This window comes from Acanthopagrus latus, chromosome 6 (assembly GCF_904848185.1).
Source record: "Acanthopagrus latus isolate v.2019 chromosome 6, fAcaLat1.1, whole genome shotgun sequence".
NCBI lineage: Eukaryota > Metazoa > Chordata > Actinopteri > Spariformes > Sparidae > Acanthopagrus > Acanthopagrus latus.
The window spans coordinates 22,901,015-22,908,348 of record NC_051044.1 but is presented as its reverse complement, the minus strand read 5'-3'; positions in this window follow the sequence as shown (position 1 = coordinate 22,908,348).

Genomic DNA, 7,334 nt, shown 5'->3' with positions numbered 1-7,334 from the left:
TATTAATTGTGTGTCCCTAACTACACAGTACCCCTTTAATGTTTACGTTGCCTTTTTTTCCCTCTTTAACCACACAGTGAAATGTGATGCAGAGAGATCTTGTTCAGTGACAGTTTTTCTCTCAGGGAACTGCCTGGTAGAATGCCTCGGTGACTTTACATTATATAAGGATCTTAATTGTTTGTCATCTTTAGCTGCCTGACTGTACAGCAATAAAACCTCAACCTAAAGGTTGTTCATTAAAATTGCATTGCCGTCTGTTGGCACTTAAAATGCCAAAATGTAACAGTGAGCAAGGCCTGCTGATCAGTGAAGCCTGCTCGCCTCAGAATGACCACATTAAGCGAGTTAAAACAAGGACAAACAAAACACTTCGCGCCGAAGAGCCTCGGCTCGGTCGGGGAAGTGTCATTTTCGATGTACTGCCTGGAATTAGGCTGTATTATTTTCTAGAAACTTTAAAAGTCCTATAGGAGTGAATGATTTATTAGCAGAACAGGATGTGACAGCCTTGCTCATCCTAAAAAGTCAGTGGCTCTATTGTGGCTCAGTATTAAAATGCACTTCATAAAAGCAGCCATGTTAAAGGACTTGGAGAAAGAGGCAGAAAGCTCTGGACTCTCCACATTCCGGCAATAAAATCATCTCCTGCCTCAAGTCATTTCATAAAATGGCAGCGATAAAGAGATAGACTGCTCTTTATTGTTTTTAGATTGCGGGCACTTTGCGAACTCTCCTCGCCTGTGTCTAGAATAATGTAAATATTTCACAGCTATGTGCCCGCTAATACATAAAACAGATATATAAGTCCAATAAAGCTGCATAACTGTTTGTGCCTGGCTTCCCCCGAGGGGCCAAACACTTTAGCGGTGAGGGAATATTCCCCACTCAGCTGACAGAGGGGACACTGAGGCTTCCCTGATGAATGGCACGCACCTGCTGGGGCTAAGAGACCACCAGAGCCACTTATAGCCTGTAGAACCATGGCCGTCTTCTTGAGGAGAAGCATAAAGTATCCGAAAAGTTCAACGTGCTTCTCAGAAGAACAAGTCCTCACCAGAATGTGAGGCAGACAAAGGAAGAGAAATTGGTTGAAGGCTGTTTTTTTTTTTCTGCACAACTTAATCAGGTCCTGGTAATAATTGCTGGATATAAATAGAAATGTACTCAGCTCTTTTTTTTCGTTTGTTTTTTTGTTTTGCAGCGTAGGGTTCAAGTAGGTGTAGTCTGGAAATATGCAGCCTCATGCTTGTAAACAAAAAGGAGAGGAAATGAGTTTATTGAACTTGTTATCGGGAAATGCTTTGTGCCGTTTATCGCTCACACCAGCTCATAACCAATACGGCACAGAACAGACAAGGAAATTGTTGCACACTGTGGCCAGCATTGCAACGACGCAATCACCCAGGACAGCAAAAAAAAAAAAAAAAAAAAAAAAAGACCCGTCTGAACAAATAGCAGCAATCAGAGTGGATGCCATCTCTTGGCATTGCTTTAAATGCCAGCAGCAGACAAGATACTCATTAGGAAGATGATGATGGAGGGGAGTATTCAGATGGACTCGTGGTGGAAACACAACAGCAGACACAACAATGGGCCCAAATTGAGAGGGACGATTAGCATCATTTTCAATGTCATTCACTTTGTTTTGTTTTGAAAACATGACAAGGGACGATGAATTATGAATTTTCTGAACCATTTTGAAAATCATTAGGCATACATCAAGCCATGTGACAGTAAGCTGAATTTGCATCGCTGACACATTTGGTTTTTATAATTGGCTGCGAGTAACAATTTGAGATGTTCTATCATCGTGAGTTTGGGTAAACTTGGCACAATTATCTAAAACTTCTAACCGCGAATCCTGCAAAAGATGCTTGTCAGTAAGAGTCCCTGATAGAGAATTCAAAACGCAGACGCTGCTGGGTGAGGAAAACAGGATTTGTTGTGGAAAAATCTCGGTGAATCTTCTGTCCAGTACATGCCTGCACAGTGCTCTAAACATAAAAACGATGTCCAGTCAGGGCGGCTTGGATTTTATAGCCTTCCCCAACATTCCATCAAAATGAGTCAGGGGTGAAAAAAAAGCGAAAATTGCACAAAATAGACCCACTGGTCGCCTCATCTTTAAATCTTAGTCCTTGCGTGCTGTCTTAAACGATTACAGAGAAATGAAAACACGCATGGGGATTTACAGGCGTATGGCTTGACCTCTCATCCATTTTACCTACCACTGGGACCCATTGTGACCCTAAAATTGCCAATATTGAAGCTCAGTGGGGTGAGTAAGAGTCGAGGAGGGGGGGCTAAATGACGAGACAGCTACAGCTGTGCTCGGCTCTTGCCTCACAGAGACAGAAGAAGAGGGGAAAAAATCATAATCTCACGCTGTCTGATGCAAGCTTAAATGCTCTATTGCTTTGCCGATCACGTTGCGCTCCCATCATCTTTCCCTGGCGTCTCCAAGACAAATCTGGGCTGCTGCCATGCACACACACGCAAACCACTATGCACGGCAACAACAGCAGCTGAGGCGTGATGAATGACGCTCTCGTCCCGACGAGTCCCTGTCGATGCATGTTCAAGTGGATGGGATTGAATTTAACCATAGAAATGACAGGCCATTCTTTTTTGGGGTACGGGGCAGGCTACATGAATGGTTTGTGGCGACGAGGGGCCCAGTGATTGATGCCTCATGAGGAAGAGCCGGCGAATCTGTGGAGAAAGATGAGGGAAAACCACCCTTGTCATAAACGTGAGTGTCTGGAGAATCCAGAGGTTGTGGTACGTTTCCTGAATCTAGCCACTCCTTATCCTCCTTACCACCTGATCCCTGTTTGAAGGAGCTTATACCTCTCCTCATCCAACTAAAATGGTCCTATTTATCACACCTTGACATTTCTGTCATCAGTGGCACACTATGGTGTTGGATGAGACACTTGAGCAAAGCTATAGGGAGCTGCAGAAGAAGATGTAGCTTCTTTTGTCTGCCTGCTGAAGCGAAATGCACCTTGTATACATTTTTGTTCAGAGCGCCTGTTGCCGGAGGTTTACCACGCAAAATGTGTGGCAGTTTTCGACACACTGGGCCGTTGGTTTCTGGCGTTAGGCCTAGCTGTCTCTGCTGCTAGGTAATTAAACTAATGCAAGTGTCATGAGTTGGTTGAAAATTGTTGTCTCTGGGTGAATTTTAAAACCTTCGAAAGGCTCTTAAAAACACAGGTCCTCCAATTAATCTGAATGAGGTCAGTGCGTCGAGGCTGTGGTGGTGCAGACTGCAGGGGGTACCAAAAAAGATTGTGACGTAAACATTTGCACAGATTTGAGTTTTGAAGAAACCTGACATCACGTTCGGGCGGCTAATGACGTAGCAGCAAGGATGACACCAGTTTCAAACACTCTTCTTCATATGTCACGCAGACAAGCATGCTAAATTAGGAATCCTCGTTTGTTTACGGCAATACTTGATCGGTTCGGTCAGTCGCGGGTGTACTGGTTGTGTGGCCAATTGCTTCAGGGGGAGAACAACATTTTCTTGATAAATTACATGTTTTATTTTGGTCTTGAGCACTTGTTTTAGTAGCATTATTGTAGCAGTATAGATTTTTTCAATCTGTCGATGCTAGCAGGACTGGCATGCTAGCAGCAGAGCAATGTGGCAGCCTCTCCTGCTGTTAGGTGCGTTAGTGCCACCTTTTGGATCAGTAGTTAATAAAGTTCACAACATTATGCCAAACAATGGCAAAAACCCTGTGGCTAATCGGCGCAGTGCTGAATTTGGTCTGAATGAGGCCTGTAAAAGGCTGCAGCCGACCCATGGCAACAAGTTTGGCTGCAGTTGAGGGTGTAAACTTCTCCAACTGAATAAAAACCAGGACAATGGTCAACATGAATTATGGATTATGAAATGCACCTTGGCCTTAGTAATGAATCCTGGTTTAGGTTGGTACTATCAGAAGTAGTTAGCCAAGTTAGCTAATGCTTGTAGCTTACATAAGAGCAGACTGTTTAACTGTTTCCTCACACTTACACTGTTAAGGGCTGAAAAAGACACCACCCACCGGTAAAACTATGTACTGATCACTCTAACTGCACAGCTGCATGCCCGCTGCTTTGCATGTGTTTGCCCAGTAATGGCTGCCGAGCTAAGATTGGATGTTTGCTATTCAGAGAATGAGTTTACAACATCGTCATTTTGCAAACAAACAAACAAATACCATAGCTATGCGAAATATGCTTTCCCGGAGGTGGCAAATACGGGACACAGTGCAGCCAAACACGGACACAGTGTAATTAAATGCATGTTAATCTCTGAAATCTGAGTTCGTCCAATTGTGTACCTTGGTTTAAAAATGTTGCTCAAACTGAAGAGCCCAACACTGCAGAAAACCTGTCTTAACACATAACCCTCCTCATCACAGCAAACAATTACAAGTGGACCTGGCATCCCTGCGTGGGGACTGCAGCGCTCACAAGGAAATGCTGAAGCCTCCAGAACAATGGAGGGGTTAAGAGGGTGAGACCCCGGGAAGGATTAGGAGCATGTTTTCCACTATCTTCACTTCTGCAGGCATCTCCACAGACCTCTCTCAGGCCCCACAGCCCGCTCGAGCTTGGCTCCGTCTTCTTATCCACTAAAGTCCTGGAAGCAGCAGAAAAAAATAAATAAAAAAACATTCAGAGTTCCAGTCTCTAAATCAGCCGGGGTAGCAGACAAGGATGCCTGATGTCCCCGAGTGTAGTCCGCCCACATCTCCCGTCCCCCTCGCTCTCACGCACACACACATGCACACAGAGAGAGCGGGAGTCTTGCTAATTCGCTAACATCATTGTAGTGAAGAAGAATGCAATTAAAACTGCTCTTGATAATTAACCCAGATCCATCTCCAACCCCATCTCTGCTGATTATATAAACGGCCATTACCAGGGAGCTATGAATATTCATCAGTCGTGAGTGGTCTTAAGATGGTAGTCATTTTATATTTTTGGGTGGGTGGAAATGGGGTATGGAAAAAGGGGGGTGGGGGGGTAGAAGTGGGGGGTATTTAGCTGTGACTGATTACCACACAGTTGGGGAGAATGTAATCCATGACTGCAACTTCAAAGCGATTTTTGCTGTTAATAAGCATTTTGTTCTTGTCTATTTTTCGTTAAGTTGCACATTTCTTTATCGACTTGTTTGTTGATTCTGTTTGAGGTCTTAAGTGTTTGCAGCAGCAACAGTTAAGTATTAAATTAAATTAAATTACATTTATGTAAATTAGACTCATGCATATTTGCCGTAGCGAGGCAAGAGCACACAAATACTTTCACTCATACAGTCGGATAAAATTATTCTTTTTTTTCGCAGCTACAGAAGTCTATTTCCCACCGACAGCATATGTACATGTATTATTAACTTTTAGCAAACAGGGCTGTACATACACACTCTCCAATGGAGGTCTGTCAAGCTCAAAGTTTTAGTTGAGGGAGTTGACAGAAATAGGTTTCAGTACATTATGAATGGGGAGGTGGGTAATCAGTCTTGTGCATTGTGACCACATTGTGTCAACGCTGTGATCTTGCCATAAGACTTCAGCAGCGGCAAACAGAGCAGAACCGAGAGAGGGGAGAGAGAAAGGGAGTGGGAGCGAGGGAGCAGGGGAGGGAGAGTGAAACCTTTCATGATAAAAACTGCCCGCTCACAGTGCGATAAATTGGGGGATGACACAAGTCGCAGCACAACAAAAGGAGAGAACATTGGATGGGGACCCTTCACTGAGAAATTGATGAGATCGAGCCTGAAAGAATTGTCTCTGTGAGCCAACACTGGGGCTTAGCTCCCAAAACACTCAGGATTAAGACAACATCCGACTGGAGGTGGAGTTGGCATGAGCCCATTAGTCCCTCATGATTTCTCTGACACTTTTCACACTTCTTTGAAGCCACTAATGCCTCGTCTCACACTCGGAGCTCTCGTATTGTGCGGAGAAAATAAATACAATAACGGGGATACAACTGCAGTCACCTCCCAAAGTTGCTGCAAAATTCAAGAATCAGGCAGTTTGTTTGAATGCTGGTTTTGTCACAAGCGAGATCCCGCCTGAGTCGGCTCTGCATCGGGGGGGAAGAGAACTGGCATATTGAGCAGCTCATCACACAAATCCAGCACTCTCCCCATCTGATAAAATGATCTGTTTGAGATCAGCAGCCTCCTCCAGCAGCTCCGAGCGGGCGCTGACACTTGAAGACTTTATCCAGCGTGCACGTGCCCTTTCTTTTGATTTCCTTTGATCTGTCGGAGACAATTTTTGCGCACAGGAAATCAAAAAAAGCCTGATATCAAATGGTGACATTTCCGTAAACATTTCTTGTGCCCTATCATTCCAACCGCATGCTAATCCACCTGCCTTTCAGCTACTCGCTAAACTGGGGCGTAAGTGGCAATCACGACAATGTTGCAAATATTCATTTTAGCTCAGAGCAGCAGTCAGCACGGTATGTCATTATCAGCACATTTCGGGGGAAATTAAAGAATGAAAGGCCATAAAGAGCCTTTAGTAACACAGGACCAGAATTTTATGATATTTACACATAATGTGCTACTGAATGTTAGACTATTAGTCGATTTTATTCATTATTTCACGCTTTTCCGCGCATGTGTGTTTGCCATCACCTTTTGCAGTGGGAACTAACATAGAAGAGATTTTGAGCAGTTTCTCACACGTCCTTATGTCTGTCTGTCTTCTGTGGACACATTTCATCAGCGCAGTAGTATCATAACTGTTGAAAACACAATCACAAAACCTCATATGTACAACAATGTAGTTGAGTTTGAAAAGCAGGCCAATTTAAAGGTGGGTATGGTCTGACCCATGCATGAGCACTGAATTCAAATCAAATGTATTTATATAGCCCAAAATCACAATCACATTACCATGTGTCTATAGGACAACTCTGTCTGATATTACATAATTTAGCTGGATTTAGTGGTGATTGGATACATGGGAGTCTGCTGTTTGTGTAGTGACATTCAGGCTCTGCATGCACAGCAATAGCATCATTATTGATCAATTTATCAAACAAAGTGGGGCAGGCATTGGTCATTTGATAAAATGCACCCCCCTCCAAACTGATTTTTGAATTACTAATTATTTCCAAACAGATTTATTCAAGTTGTATGTGTCAAAATTCCTGTTTATGTTTCAGAAAACCAAACTACCACGATGTCAGTTATTTTGAATTACGTGCGGCCCTACTGTGTTCTCATGTACTAATGTAGTCATCACTACTGAGTAGTCACAGGTCGGAACATTAACATATTGATGGATGTTGTGGCTAGTTTTGTCTATGGG